The following is a 16,294-nucleotide window of genomic DNA, read 5'->3' as shown; positions in this document are numbered from 1 at the left end:
GACACTGGACCAACCCCTTGTCAGTGCGATTATTGTGGGAATTCTTTTTTTGGGCGGGTTGGACTAGCTAGTGTGTGTTGGAGGCAGAATTTAGTCAGATCTCCCTCACTTGGAGCCCATGCCTCTTCTCCTGCCTTAACATCAAGGAGAGTGAAGACTGGGAAAAGGGGGCATTGGGCTTGGTATTGAGGAGGCTATCAGTGACCTGTAGGGCAGTTTTAGTAGAGTGGCTAGAAGCCACATTACAAGGAATTAGGGAGAAAATGGATGAGGAAATAGGGATATTACATGTAGGCTTTTCATTTGCAGCTACAAAAGTTCGTTGAGAACAGGTAACCTGAAGGACAGCAGTATCAAAGGAATGTACTTTTTTTTTCAGCCAAGATAAAGAGAGACCTATTCATGTTTCAAGGAGCTAGTGGAAGAGATTGAGGATGTTGGAGAGAGGAAAGAGCAAGGGACAGATATCTCTATCTTCCAGAGAAGATGAAGAGAAGACGGTAGGATAGGTGTGGAAAGGAGGCCAGATGGGGGAGCTCCTAGAGAGAGGTCTTGATGCCAATAAAAAAGACAGTTCTTCAGAGAAGATTGGAAGCTGTTGATTAGAGGCTTCAGGAGAGTGCTTCAGGAAAGTCTGGAACCCTTATGGGAAGTGATAGGGGATTAATAAAGGAATGAAGGGCTTCCTGAGGGTCCTGCTGAAGTTCTTTTCATTCCCTGTGCTGCATCAAATGTCAAGATACTTGATAACGACTTGAGTGCTAAAGAGCTGCTTCTCTTTCCATGATCTTTGTGACATTTGCAGTTTGCTATTCCCAAGGATGAGAGTGGGTGGGGAAGTTGTCTTTCGAAGTTACTCTGTTGCTTTGTGAATACAAATGTACTACTGCTCCCTGTGGTTTGCACCAGCCTGGTTAACTCAAGTTATCTTTAGGTATAACAGTTTCCCTGAGCTCCGAAAGAAGTTCTTTCAGTCACTTGCTCTAAATGATTGGGCCAGGCTGGTCAGTAGCATTGTCTGTTCAGGATCGAGGTTTCTCTGTACTACTCTTCTCACAATTGGTCTCAGAACATACTGTTCTGTGATCTCTTGGTGATCCAGGAGGATAAGTTTATGGAGCACCAGCAGTGTCCCAGGTGTAGTGAAACCAGTGTTAATTTTTTAAAAGTAATTTAACCTACTGGTGGGAATGCAGGCATTCTCAAATCACAAAAGTGTTGAGTTTGAAGGGACTTTAGCAGTTATGACCAAGGCAGATTGTCTTTAATCATAACAGATACTAACCGTTGATCTTAAAGCAATGGGCTGCTTCTGTCTTTGTGTGCTTGCTAATGAAGGGAATACTGGTTCCACACACAGTAAAGATGAGTGAGGAGGTAGGGGCAGCTAGGTGGCACAGTGAATAAAGCACCAGCCCTGGATTCAGGAGGACCTGAGTTCAAATTCAGCCTCAGACATTTGACACTTACTAGATGTGTGACCCTGGGCAAGTCACTTAACCCTCATTGCCCCGGGGGCGGAGTGGGGGGGGGAGATGAGTGAGGAGGGGGATGAATTGTCATTTATATTGGACCCAAGGTTTTAGATGCTATCATCTTGAGAGCTGTAAGGGTCCTTAGTTTTTGTTTGTTTGTTTGTTTGTTTTTTAGTGAGGCAATTGGGGTTAAGTGACTTGCCCTGGGTCACACAGCTAGTAAGTGTTGAGTGTCTGAGGCTGGATTTGAACTCAGGTACTCCTGACTCCAGGGCTGGTGCTCTATCCACTGCGCCACCTAGCTGCCCCGGTCCTTATTTTTTCATCTCATCTTGTCAAGGTTCTTTAGCCTTGTCATTTCACAAAGGAAGAAATGGAGGCCCAGATAGATTGAATAAGTTGCTCAAAGTAACACAAATTAATAATGGCAGAGCTGAAACAAAAATCCAGTTTTCAAGATTCCCATAAAAGTTACTAGGAGATGTCAGACAGGCAGTGTTTGAAGAAATGATTCCTTTTTTGTGAGGAATGCTACTCCAGCATGTTTCTCCTGTAACGATTGGAATAACGCCACCTGCTGGAGACTTACTGTAAAAGAGTTCCGCCCATGAAGCGAAGGTCTTTGAGGGCAAGACCAGGAGTCTTCTTTGGTGTCAGGAAGTGACGCGGGCTAGTGGGAGGAGGAAGGAAGAGACTGCCGCTCGATTTCAGGCTCTTTCCTGGGGACTCTAGTGGAGAGCGGAGCTAGAATTCTGCTCTCCCTTTAATAGATAGATGAATGTAGGCCTTTCTCTCTCTCTCTACCAAATTCTTATTCTCCTTAATAAATGCCTAAAAGTCTAACTCTTGCTAAAGTTTATAATTTATTGGCGACCACTCATTAGATATTTTAGACAGTCTAGCTAGAATTTTAGCCCATAACACTCCCCAGGGAAAACCGCATTTGGCCTTCCAAAGAATTTGCTTCCATTGTTTATTTATTGCCTTTCTAGCTAAGCTGCTGTGATGATCTTTATTACTTGACATATAGACAGATGCTTACGTCTCCTTTAGCCAAGATAATGTCGGCTTTGGTCTCCATCTCCTCATGGGAATATCTTTGCCAAGTCTCATGTGGTGGTATGACTGTCCAAAGAAATGTGTGTGACTCGAGAATCTTGACAACACAGGCTCCCACTCAGATGTTGAGATAGCACCTGATGGCTGAGTACTGGTGGTTTGGTTGCCCTTTAATAGGCAATTAAACGAGGGGGCGGCTAGGTGGCGGAGTGGATAAAGCACTGGCCCTGGATTCAGGAGTACCTGAGTTCAAATCCGGCCTCAGACATTTGACACTTGCTAGCTGTGTGACCCTGGGCAAGTCACTTAACCCCCATTGCCCTGCAAAAAAAAACCAAACCAACAACAATAGGCAATTAAACGAGCTGGCCACAGTGAAAGGGCTGGTCCTTATCTTTCCATCTTCTCAGGCACCTACTGAACTGCTTGGCTGGAGAGGGGGTGGGGATTGTAGTGGCCCCTTGTCTGGGCTACTTTTTACCTCCAAAAATCTGTTTACTTCTGATTAACTTCATAGATTGGCATATTTGTGTTGAATGAGTATACAGAATAGGCATTGAAATTCAGTTGTCTAAAGAACTGATAATAACTCTTCCTGAGCTTATTCAAAGTTCATTTTTGTGCTTAAGTATTATGTGGGCGTGTTTGAGTATTTTAAATTTCCTTTCGGGTCTTAGTTGAAAGCCACTGAGTTACAATGAAGCACAGTTGTAGATGCCCAAATGAAGCTGGTTGGAAAGTTGTTAGGTGTGGGCTAACACTTTCTGTGGATGACTTTTATGAAGACTTATGGCAGGCACCTTTTCCCCTTTGTTTTGTCTTTTTTTTTCTTTTTCTTTTTTTTTTTTTTTAGTGAGGCAATTGGGGTTAAGTGACTTGCCCAGGTTCACACAGCTGTTAAGTGTCCGAAGTCGGATTTGAACCCAGGTACTCCTGACTCCAGGGCCGGTGCTCTATCCACTGCACCGCCTAGCTGCCCCCTCTTTGGTCTGTCTTATTGCTACTTAGGCCATAGGAAGAGTACACCTTCTGTTTTCTTATCTTTCAGGATAAAAGGCAAAGATCTGAATCCAGCTGAAGGCATTCTTGAAAATGTGCACACATCAGTTCAGGATAGAATCATCTTCTGAGATTCAGAAAAGACCTGAGTTCTGTGCATCTCTGACAAAAGATGTACCCAGGCTGGATTTGGTGTTGTCTTTGTTTTTCTTTGTGAAGATTGTTGGCTGAGTTCCTATATCTAGTATTCATTTCAGTCAGATTTGTTACATTTGTTGTATACTTATTCATTTTTTGTATAGAAGCCCACTTCTATATATTTACTTATATAATTTTTTGCTTAGTAACTACCAAAGAAACGTGACAAATCAGTGTTGTAATGGGGGGAAATGATGCTCTTGTGAGGTTTTGGGTTTTTTTGGTGAGGCAGTTGGGGTTAAGTGACTTGCCTAGGGTCACACAGCTAGTAATTGTTAAGTGTCTGAGGTCGAATTTGAACTCAGGTCCTCCTGAATCCAGGGCCAGTGCTCTATCCACTGTGCCACCTAACTGCCCCTCTTGTGAGTTTTATAATGGAATTGTTAGGATTTTTTGAAGCAGACTGGTCATCTTGTTTAAGGCCCAGGAGTGGAAATTCCAGAGAACTCCTTTCATTTTCCTTCCCCTCAAAAGAGAAGAAAGAAGCAAGATTATAACAGAAAAATTGGAAACAGACATCCTGAGTTTCAGATTCAACTTTGTCATCTTTCTATGTAATCCTCATTCCTATTCCTTGATCTTTCTGTGACTCCTTTGAAACCTAGAGGTGCTAGTTCTTCCTTATCTCACTGTGGATATTTGGGGGCTTTACAAATACCTAAAAATATATATATATTTTTTTAATTTGTAGGAGTTGAATAATCTGCCCCACACAAGGTAGGCATAGCTAATGAAATATAGGAGTTCTTGCCACCTATTAGCCCCAAAGAGGCACACTCATAAGTCTTATGTATCTTGGGTTAAGGATTTTCTTAGCAGAGAAGTCTTGGCCCTGGGTGCTTCAATAATCCCACTGGAGCTTTTTTCTAATATGATAACTCTTATTCTTTATGAAATAATATATGTGAAGTGCTTTGCAAACCTGGAAATACTATAGAGATATCAGGTATCATGATAGTTATCTGTTTCATGGGTCAGCATGGGAAAAGACACGTGGTGTGGGTATAAGTCTATGGCTTATTACTAACAATGAAATACACATGAGAAATGACATAAGCGCCTTCATCAAGGACATGTATGATAAGGAAAGAAAAGCAGGACATAGAAGAATAGAGAACAGGAACTCAAAAAGTCAGAAAGAAAAACCTTGGTGCGAGTCCCTCATTTGATAGACCCATACTGGCTGTGTGACCCTTGGCAAGTGCCAGTGACCCAGGTGAATCTGTATGACTATAAGTTTCAGAACAGTTCCTGATCTGCATGGAATGGGAGGGCTTTCTTCGCCCAATGTTCCCTACACAGTTGCCAAAGAAAAAATAAAAATATTGGTAATTTGCTCTTTGATGTAGGCTTGTCTTCCTGATGCAAGTTTATTGCATTTAACATTTACCTATATCCAAACCATTTCTAACTTTGAGAGAGATAAGCAGACTGGCGTGGTTCCCCCTGCCCTTTGACATGACTCTTTCTGCCCCAAGAAGATTTCAGGTAACATTTATTTTTGTTATTTTTATTTATTTTTAGTGAGGCAATTGGGGTTAAGTGACTTGCCCAGGGTCACACAGCTAGTAAGTGTTAAGTGTCTGAGGTCGGATTTGAACTCAGGTACTCCTGACTCCAGGGCTGGTGCTCTATCCACTGCGCTGTCTAGCTGCCCCTCAGGTAACATTTAAAAGAATCATGAATGGAGCAGCTAGATGGCACAGTGGATAGAGCACCAGCCCTGGAGTCAGGAGTACCTGAGTTCAAATCCGGCCTCAGACACTTAACACTTACTAGCTGTGTGACCCTGGGCAAGTCACTTAACCCCAATTGCCTCACTAAAAAAAAAAAAAGAATCATGAACAAGGAAATTGTTATGGGGGAAATTGGGTGGGGCTTTGGGGTAGAGGTTCTTAGGAAATCCTCTTTAAAGAATTACATCCTCTTGCACACAAATCCAAATAGAGTAATAGTTTTATTTAGGTGCTAGGGAAAGGAAACCAAGAAAGAAATCCTTGGACTTCTTCTCATGCAGAGAAGGCATGGCACAGAAGCTTGGCTCTCTGAGATACCTTTCTCTCTGAGCAGAAGACAGGCAGATACTTTTCTAGAGGACCAATGGTGGTGGTTCAATGGGGTGGAAAGTTCCCTCATTGGGGGAGGATCATCCCTCACTGGTGATGGCTGTCTTCCACATGCCACAAAGGCAGCAGCCACACCTAATCTTATCTCCCGGAGGGGTGTGGGAGACTGGAATGAATAGTGGTGGTCCTAGAGCTAAATCAGTCCTGATCCTGTTCCACTTATCTCTTTAGGTGTGTCTGTCCTTTGGATTAGTTTCTCAAGAAGGTTCTTGGATGTGCCCCAGAGAACTTCTGGGGTGCTCTGGGCCCATAACAATACTATAAATATAGCTGTCTTTCCTTTCCTAATTCGAGAGATACCTTTGCTAGGTAAAAAAAAAAAAATCTATCTGGGAGGGAAAGACCCTCAGGATTTCTGGCCAGAACTGAAACTGTTGCTTATTTCTACTCACACTGGGCTAAGAAAACCCAAACAATGACCAACTGAGGCTTGGGTAGGGGCCCATTATTGGCCAGTTAGTGAGAGTCAGAGTTATTTGGGTATAAGGCATAGTCCAGCAGCTCTGTATGAATCCAAATGGCTTTATCCATGCCTGGTTTCCAGAACTTGCTTATTTTTTTAATTTCTTTTTTCTTTTTAGATTTTTAAAAAATTTTTCTTTTTTATGGGGCAATGAGGGTTAAGTGACTTGCCCAAAGTCACACAGCTAGTAAGTGTCAAGTGTCTGAGGTCAAATTTGAACTCAGCTTCTCCTGAATCCAGGGCCAGTGCTCTATCCACTTCACCACCTAGCTGCCCCCCCCTCCCCCAGCTTTATTTCCACCTAATCTGGAAGATTTATGGGAAGATAAGGACAAGAGGACATAGGAAAAGAGGCTTGAATGACTTGGAGCCCACCCCAGTGAGATTTGGGGTCTACTAAAATAAGCAAGTTGTTTTTCTGTGAGTGTTTTTGCAAACATTTCCAGGTTTAAATTGGAATTCCCTTTGTCTTAAGGTTCCTATTATGTGGAAACTCTTCTGAAAGGCTGTGCCTTTACTTCTTCCATTATGATGTTACTTCTTTGTCTTCCTTTGGAGGAACACATCTGGAGTCACTTCTGGTGGAACTTGGGGAAGAACTGCCCTATTGATACTGATATCAGGGAGAGGGAGGGCTCAGGTTCTGCTTCCTCCTGCTGTTGATTTTAAGCATCTGGAAGGGCTTTAACAAACATTGTGTTGAATATTAGTTCCTGAAGATGTCGCTAGAAGCATTTGACAGGTGGTGGTCCCAGCTCTGACTGGGGGAAGGGCAGAGTCCAGGTGCTGTGCTAAAAACAAATATCTTCATATAGAGTAATAGTCAAAAATTGTCCTTAATGAATAGAAGACTTGACTTATAAGGCTTGCTATCTTAGGCCATGCTCCCTTGGGGAATATTTTCTATATGCCTGGACTATTGTTTGACTTCTTACCTTTTCCCCTCCAAACCTGTCAGTGGCCCACCGCTGCCCGTGGGATAAAGTCCTTCAGTGTTAACTTGGCCCTCCATAGACTTTTCCTACCCACCTTTCAAACCTGATATCCTTCTCCTCTCTGCCTCTAATGCGGTGTTCTCTAATGCAGTGTTCAACCAGCCTTGGGCATGTTCTGCCCCTCTATACTTGCTAATGCCAGCTTTTCAAATGAGATTTTTTTTAAAGCACTTAGCACAGTGCCTGGCATGTAATAGGCACTATGTAAATGCTTATTCCCTTTCCTTTCCCTCTGTCTTCCTGGAATACCCTTTTCCCTACATGCTTCCTTCCTTTGCAGCCTTCAGGCCCAGCTCAAATCCCATATCCTCTGGGAAGCTTCTCCCCCCAACTATCCACTTGCCTCCTCAGAATTCCCATAACACACTACCTTTTTAGTTCTATTTGTATGTGGGAGTCGTTTTTAGCCAGCCAAATTTTAAGTACTCTTGAAGGAAAGGGACTGACATATTACTTTGTATCCAGCATTCATAGGTTTCAAGGAATTTAGAGCTGGAAGGAACCTTAGAGATAATCCCATTTCATTCAGTAAATGTTTATCAAGTGTCTACTATATACCCCCTTCTGAATATAGTTGTATACCTGTCTCTATGCTGATTAGCACTTCCTGTCCCTGTCACCTCTTTTCTTGCCTATCCTTTGATGAGAGCCAGCATTCCCATTTTCTGGTCTTTAGAATCCCTTGGGCAGGCTAGGATAGAGTCCTAGATTGGGTTGGGCTTCTAATTGGCTACCCCTTTGGTAAGCAAGACCTTGAAATGATGGGTACTCGGGGCAGCTAGGTGGTGCAGTGGATAGAGCACCGGCCCTGGAGTCAGGAGGACCTGAGTTCAAATCCGGCCTCAGACACTTAACACTTACTAGCTGTGTGACCCTGGGCAAGTCACTTAACCCCAATTGCCTCACTAAAAAAAAAAAAAAAGAAATGATGAGTACTGGGCATCTGGCTGGTATTAGTAGCAATGTCTCACAAAATACATACTCTTTAAAAGAAAAGGTTGGTATTTGGGTTGGTCTCTGGGGCTGTCCCCAGGAGAGAACAGGAATTCTTGTAAATAATGTTTTGCTGTGCACAGAAAGATGGGATCCAGTTCCCTAGAGATTATAAACATCATAAATCTATTTCACAATATGGCAGTTAGCCCAAGATAGATTTGCTTCCTTCTCTTCTGGGCAGAAGGGCCTTTCTCAGGATATGCCTTCCACAGTCCTCAGAGCTCTGTCCCTCTATTTGGTCACGTCTGCGCTGCAGTTTCAAGCTATCTGCTTTCTTTCCAAAACTGATTTTTGCCTCAATTAGTTGCCCCATGGTTTGAGGAGTTAGTCCTCAACTTTTTTAGGTTCAGACCAATCTCAAGAAAAAGATTTCTCTTTACCAAGCTCTATAGAGGGAATCTCCTTTGTCAGACCAGGTATCTTATTTTTTTGGTTCATAAAGTATGATTACTTTAATTCTCTTTCAAGTTTCTATGGTGCTAACTGAACAGTGGCACAAAGGGAAAAAAGGCTAGTGGTCTGGGCTACTAGGTTGGCTGCTGGCCAGTCTTGATGGAAGGTGAGGCTCCTGTTGCCCTGGGAGCTGACTGTGATAGGCTAGGGACACTGAAGCAGTTGTGCCAAGGTTGGGAAGCAGTGGGGCTTGCCTCTTGGGGAAAAGAGCTCATGCTCGCGCTTGCTCGTGCTCGTTTGCTCGCGCGCGCGCTCTCTCTCTCTCTCTCTCTCCCTCCCTCCCTCCCTCCCTCTCTCTCCCCCTCTCTCTCCCACCCCCCCCTTTAGTATTCCCCTAGCCAACTTCATTCTATCTCCATGTCCTTTCTCACCAAACAAAAGCACAAATGCGTGAACCCTTCCTTACCCATCTGTAGTCCACTTGGGAGGTCTAAAGAGTAAGCTTGATTTGCCCTGGAAGTATATGAGAAAATTGAGGAGGTCATGGCTTCTAGGCTTTTGCAAAGCAGGACCAGGAGAAGGGTTTACTTCAAACTAATTTACAAAAATGCTCTTGGGGTCAGTCATGACTCATATTTGGGGCTCTTCAAATGATTTCTAGTCAGAGCATCATATTTTCTCTCCACAATCCCACATTTGCCTATTGATAATCTGGTCTCTTGCTAAAAGACCAATAATTAAGAAATAGCCTTCTTTAGGGCCAAGAACAATTGTGGTCGGTGGGTATTTCCTGGTGTGTTCTCTGATAGCAGGCCATTTGGGACCCAGGGCACCTAAGAGCAGTGTAGCTGTGGCTCTCAGGAGAAGTGCATCATCAGGACAGCTCTGGTGCCTTACGTGGGCTCTCAGTGATTGAGGCTGATATTGTTAACCATGATGATTCCCTTCTATAACAGAAAGAAAATCCTCCCTCTTTCAAAAAAAAAATGTCCTTCTCCCATTTGGGAAATCTAAGAGAGTGAGGTTACTGAAACTATGGGGTGGGTTATTGGCGGGATGGAAGAAGCTCCCTGTCATAGGATGTGATGTGGGGTTGGGATCTAGTGATGTGTTATGGGGGCGTGGGGGGTGGGGAATAGGGGGGACTTGTTTTTCTCTGAATTATTCTCCAAGCTTTTGGTTCATTCAGTGTCTCTGGAACCCCTGAGCACATCTGCCATCCCTTTTATTGCTGACAAAGAAGTAGGGGGCCCAGCCTGACAGCCTGATTACCATGGATGGGAGAAATTTGCATTTAATAGCTTTCCTAGGCAGCACCTTGCTACCAAGGAGCTGGGAGACTGTGGTTTGGTGATTGAACTGTGCGCTTTTTTAAAAAATGTAACTCGATTTTTATTTTGCTTTCTTTTGATCCTTTTTCTGAGTAAATCACAGTTAAAATAATCTTCCAGTTCCCTTTCCTTAAGTCTAAGCCAAAAGGCTTCTGAAACACTTGCTGTTCACAGCTTTAGACTTCAATTTGATTTTTCTCTCTCAGATTCTTTCTTTTCTGAGGCAGGCATTTTTAGAGGATACCTCCTGCTGAGCTCCCTCCTGTGCTGGTCTCTGACCTCCTGAAATATCTAGCTGCTTTATTAAATTTTGGTTTCAGAAATGCAGATTGGGCTATTGTTCTTCTCTACCTTGAGTTGATTTGTATTACTTGCTAGTCTGAAGGACAGAATCTGAGGTGGAAAGGAATGGGAAGGTCATATAGGCTAATCTTGTATCTAATCAAGAATCCCTTCAAAATCAATGAGTGGTCATCCAGCCTTTTTTCCCCTGGAGACCTCCAGTGCACAAGAACCCACCCTCTAAACCAGGGCTTCTTAAACGTTTTCTACTCTCTACCCCTTTTTGCCCCAAGACATTTTTACATGACCCCAGGTGGACCCGCAGTTGGAGAAGCTTTGCTCTAAACAACTGGGGCAGCCCAGGCCACTTTGGGATAGCTCTAGTTGTGAGCAAGTCTTTGCTTAACAAGCCTCAATCAGCCCCTTTTTAACTTCCACTTATTGCTCTTTTGTCCTCTGGGGCCTGGTTGAAAAAGTATGCTCGGCCTTCCAGAGGAAAGCATTTCAGATACTTGAAGACAAGGATCATGTCTCCTTCTCTGAGATCCTTAGTTCCAAGAGTCCTTTTGTCATGTCACTTTCCCCTCTGAACACACACACTCCAGCTAGTCAGTGGTGCCCCAAGCTGAAAACAGGCTACCTGACATGGGCAGATAGCAGGACTGTTACCTCCCCAATCCTAGACAGTGTCTGTCTGCACACAGCCCAAGTCACCTTTGATTTTCTTGGCTTCCATATCCCATTGATGACTTTGTGATCCATCAAATACCCTGAACTTTTTCAGATTGACTAACTCTTCTCTAACCAAGGCTTCCTTATTATGTGCTTGGGAAGTTTCTTTTTTGAACCTAAGTGTAAGACTACTTTTTCCCCTATTTCTAACTCATAGACCATTTTGAAATACTAACTTTGTCATCTATACCAGCCCTCTCTCCTAGCTTTCTTTATCTTTGACAAAGTTAATAAACAATCTACCAGTCATAAAATGATTGTGTTCACCTTGAAAGTCCCTTCTAGGGCTGTCTCTGATCTCTGCCTTTAAGTCATTGATCAAAATGTTCAACAGAACAGATCCTTGGGGCCACTCACTGAAAACCTCCTTTCCAAAGTGATGTCAAGGCATGATGACCTCAGCTTCTTGGGTCTGACCCACCAGTTTCAAACCCTCCTACTTGTAAGTGACCTATATCTGACACCATGACATCTTTTCCACAAGAGCAGCTTGAAAGACTTTGTCAAATGCTTCACTAAGATCATCCCTTATTGCTGACCTAGTGATGACTGAACACATTCTGGGTCCAATAGGGAGAGTCCTCTCAGCTTTGCATTTGGTTTTCCTAGGAGGTATGGGAACATTTTAAATATTTGTTGAAACCAGAAGTTCTTAACCTCAAGTCCATGATCTTTAAAAAAAAAATGGGGGGAGGGGGAATAACTATATTTCAGTATAAATGGTTTCCTTTGTAAACCCATGTATTTTATTTTATGCATTCAAAAACATTATTGTGAAAAGGGATCCATAGTTTCCACCAGGGGTCCATCATTCTCTCTCACACACACACACACAAGTTAAGAACTCTTGGTTTAAACCCTCCCCATTTCATCAGTGACTAAGGTAATGCCTGTGACCACTATTACTATTTTTTGAGGTTCTGATTTTAAAAAATAATCAGAATATTGAAAAACTATCATCTTGTTTACTAACTCATCCTGGATGCTTTCTTTAAGTCAGGAAAAGCATCTTGGGTGTTTTCTTTAGGAAAAAAACACCCATTTACCCTATAATAATAGGTTGGTCTCATTTTGCTCTTTAATTATGCTAGAAACCTGAATTCTTGGTCAGTCCTGGAGTAGAAATCTGTTTTTTAAAACAGTGCATTTAATGTTAAGAGGATGTAGAACCTGACAGAGCCCTTTGTGCCTCTGCTCAGGATACAGAAGCCCTCCTGCTTCTGAATCCCCATTGCTGCTCTTTGTCTTCAGAATACAGCTTTTCTGACAGACAGTGAGATGGCAAGCCTTAGAAGCTGGGACAGGAATATGGCCCTTGGAGGATGCTTAGTTAGTTAGCCCTTTGCAATGTACAGTGTGAGTTTATCAGGGCAAGGGCAGCTGCTGTTTAATTTGTAAAATGTCCAGCCTAGAACCATATATACAGATTCTGACAGATGCTTTTATTTCCCCTTTGTCTTCTCTAGCCTGGGCCAGGGGCGGGGGGTGGGGGGGGAAGGGCCCCCCCCCCCCCCCCCGGCAGCCAGGAGCTTCTGGAGTGCCTCCTGGCCCCTTGGCTCTCCTGGTCACAGGGACTCAAGAAGATGAATGGCAGTGTGAGAACAGTTTTTTATTTTATTTTATTTTTTTTATTATTTATTTATTGGCCAGAAGGGTTTTAGCCTGGGCTTAGCCAAGGCCAAGGATCCTGAGTCCCCAGGAGAGCCTCCCCTTTTGGGCTTATAACAGAAATTCTTCAGTTGAGCTCTGTGATCTCTGCTTCCCACCCTGTCCCATCCCTTGAAGAAATTGCCAAGCTTCAGGAAGTCTGTATCTTGGCACAAGGACCAGGGCTCCTGAATTCCCATTGTCCCTGGCAGGTGGTGCCCCACCTGGGGTGCTCTTAGTACTATGGTACCTTGGTGCTGTTTGCAAAGAGCCTTTAAATTACAGGGTGGGGTAAATTCTTTGTACTGGGGGAAGGTGCAAAAGCGAAGGTAGAGTTGATGACTAGAGGATGAGAAACAGGTCTTGTTCCCCAAGCCTCATAAAAGCACCTCTGATGTGTCCAGGATCAGGGTCTCACTGATTCATCCCCCATGGAGGTGCCAGAGTGTGACATTGGTGAATCAGTCCTCCCTCTCCTTCCCTGGCTACCCTCATTCCCATCAGCACTAGTTCTTCCTGCTAATGCTTTCTGCTGGCCCCTTCTGGGTAACATTGGCTTTAGAGGACGGTTACTCCAGTCTTCTTGTCTGCAGGTATAAAAGAACTGGCTGCGTTTTGGTAAGGATAAAAGTGTGGTATATTGAAGGAGGGGAAACTATGTAGTTACAAACAGTTGAGTGATTAGCTAAGCAGTAACAGAGGGCAAAAGGATATGGAGATTTTGCCCAATCTATAGTTGATAACAATGTACAAGACTGCTATTTTGCTTTGCTTTTCAAATAAAAGCAAAACTAACCAACCCTCATACATTGTTTTAGCCTGGCATTTATGTCAGTCAGTCTTCTTAAAATACTTTGTTCATTTCCTGGATGGCACAGTTAAAAAGTTTAGAGAACTTGGAAGAGAGTTCAGAGAAAAGCAACAAATGCTAAGCATGTTGGGAAAGGATCTCTGAAGAAAGAACCATGTATAAGACTCTTTCCCTTGGAAAAGAGAAGTCTAGAGGTGACTTAATAATTTTCAATTTTATTAAAGAAAGGCCTTCTTGGAGTCTGTTCCCTCTCTTTACTAAGGACAGAACCAAAAGGATTCGATGATGACAGAAGAAATTCACATTTGGAATTTAATCCCTGTATAGAGAAAGGCTCTGTTCAGGATTCCTGATGGAACCGCTTCTTCCTACTTTTTAAATAGGAAGGACAATTTGAGATGCCTAGGAGCCAGGAAATGCTCTGGGTGTTCTTTTAAAGCTTCCCTCTGACTTGAGGAGTCCAGAATTCTTTCCTTTTCTCCACTTTATAGAGACACTAGAATGTACAGAGTCAACACCAGACCTTCTAGTACTTGAACTGTCATTTTCTCCGAGTTAGAGGACCGAATGAGCTCAAATAAGAAGGCCTGGTGCCGCTGAAGAATAAGGACTCTTTGGGAGCCCCTGCTAAAGCTGCAGCATCTTGACCTGAGCCAGACAATGGGACTGGCTTTTTGGTAACAGTGGAGAAAGGAAAAAGGATGAGGCACTACTATTTGATACCACTGTGACTTTAGACCAGTCACTTCTTCTCTTCACAGTCCTCTCTTCTCTCCAGTGACGGGGCTGACCTAGCGAATTACTAAAGGCTCTGGCAACTCAGCTTTTGTCAGAGACCTGGCTTTTGAGCAACTTTGGGGAGAGGTTCACCTTTCTTTTCTCTCTTTTCCCTGGTTGGGGAGTATTTTCCTCTGGAAGGTGACAGCTTGATTTTCTTCCTTGCTAGTAGGAAACTTAATGAAATGCTTCATATTCGGACTAGAAGGTTTTTTTCTCTATAAGTCTGTGAAGATAAAGAGCTTTAATTCTATTTTGTGTGGTGGATGTAGTATTTTTCCTGCGAGAAAGATGGGCCCTGGAGATGGTTTTTAGAATAGGTGGCTCTTCTTTTCTTCATCCTTCTCCCTCTCATCTGACAGGTATTGCTTCTTCTGATAAAAAATAAGTTCACAGAAAAACATTTGGCTTGAATAATTTGCTTTAAAGTCAGCTGTTTCCCTTAGATCATTTTTGGGCCTTGCTCTTCCTTTCAGCTTTATTCCTATGGACCCTACTCTGCTTTATGGCATCCTGTCTCAGGAAGTGTGGAAGATGAAACAGAGTGGAAAGAAGCCTCACAATGATTCCTCTTTGGTGTTCAGTCTCGATGGCAGTGCAGTGTAGTAGAGGGACCACTGAACTTATCAGAAATGTCTGGCCTTTCCTACTCTGACGTCAGCACTGATTAGCTCTGTGATTATGGAAGGGAAGAAGGGAATTTATTAAATGCTTACTACATGCAAATCACAGTGCTGGGGATACAAATTGAAAAGGTAATCACTCAGCTAGCTGTTTGTGCCTCGGTGTCTTTGCCAGTGAAGTAGCCTAGCCCTTAGCCTGCCCCTTAGCATCTTTCCACAGGGGAACAGAATTTTTGCCCTTCAGATTTGGAGCTTCAGGGAGCTGAGGGGGTTTGGGGTGGACACGTATAGTAGATAGTGTGTGGTGACTTTGTGAGCCACATTCCTGAGAAGATGCAGGACAGAGTTGTGCTGTGGGGACAGCTTGGTTTTGGAAGAAATGTGAAAGACTTTGCCCTATAAATGGAGTTTTTCTCATCACCTGTCAGAATGCAATTTGGCTGTTCCTCCTGGTTAAATAGAAACCCCACTCCACCCCTCACCCCCAGCCCTCCTCTCTGCTGGAGTTGAAAGTCTGAAATGTGGCATTCCTAGCTCAGGACTTCCTTTTGGTTCCACATGCTTGTTAAGCAACCTCCCCCTGCCCAAGCTGGGGACTGTGCAGACACGTTTGTGACACTGAGGTTTGGCATCATGCTTTGACCTGCAGGCCCATTTTTGTATTCACGTACCAGCACTGGCATTTGACTGGTTGGGTAACATAGTTAGTTACTTTGGTAGGGTAACATGGTTAGCAGCCCCTAAGGGAAATGGGCAGAGGGATGAATGAAATCCAGAGCAGTCTGTATTAACTGACCCAGCTCAGCCCTGTGAATTCTTCCTCCTTCCCAGCCCCCACTCTCCACCAGGCCCTCCTTCCCTCCTGCCAGGTCTTTGCAGTAGACGCTGAACTCACCTTTGATCGTGACTTGGAGCTACAGAGGCGCCATGGAGATCATCTGGCTCAACATCTGGCTCCTTTTTTTATACTTGTTGGCTGTTGGCCTCCAGTCATTTAATGTGTCAGCCTCCGTTTCTCTCTTCTAAGATGAGGATAAGCATCTTTCCTACCTGTCTCATAGGATTGTGCAAATCAGTTGACTTTCTGTGTCAGCCTGTCCCAAAAGCCTAAGTGCAGAAGCTTAAAGCTGTCCTAAGACTGTTGGGACACCCTTTGCATGAAAGTGCTTTGAAATTAGAAAATATTCTCCTGATGAAAGGTACAAGCCAAACATCATTCATTGCTTCTCTGAACACATGCAATCAGGACATACAATGTTATAGGGACCATTGGTTTTATTGGAACAATGTTATACGTTGGCCATCTGTCAAATGATGCTGTGGTGGTTTTTTGTTTTGTTACAGTTTTGTGATTTTGCGGTTGGGTTTGGTTATAATGTAGTAATGA

General features: G+C 43.5%; 1 protein-coding gene across 1 annotated transcript in view; it reads left to right on the top strand.

Moving 5' to 3' along the window:
• The window catches only part of CARM1 (coactivator associated arginine methyltransferase 1), a 51,990-nt gene that overhangs the window by 6,916 nt on the left and 28,780 nt on the right, over positions 1-16,294 (top strand). The gene's annotated exons all lie outside the window — the stretch shown is intronic.

Source organism: Dromiciops gliroides, chromosome 1 (genome assembly GCF_019393635.1).
Source record: "Dromiciops gliroides isolate mDroGli1 chromosome 1, mDroGli1.pri, whole genome shotgun sequence".
In the NCBI taxonomy this organism is placed as follows: domain Eukaryota; kingdom Metazoa; phylum Chordata; class Mammalia; order Microbiotheria; family Microbiotheriidae; genus Dromiciops; species Dromiciops gliroides.
The sequence above is the reverse complement of the archived record's forward strand: the minus strand, read 5'-3'. Positions and strand labels throughout refer to the sequence as shown.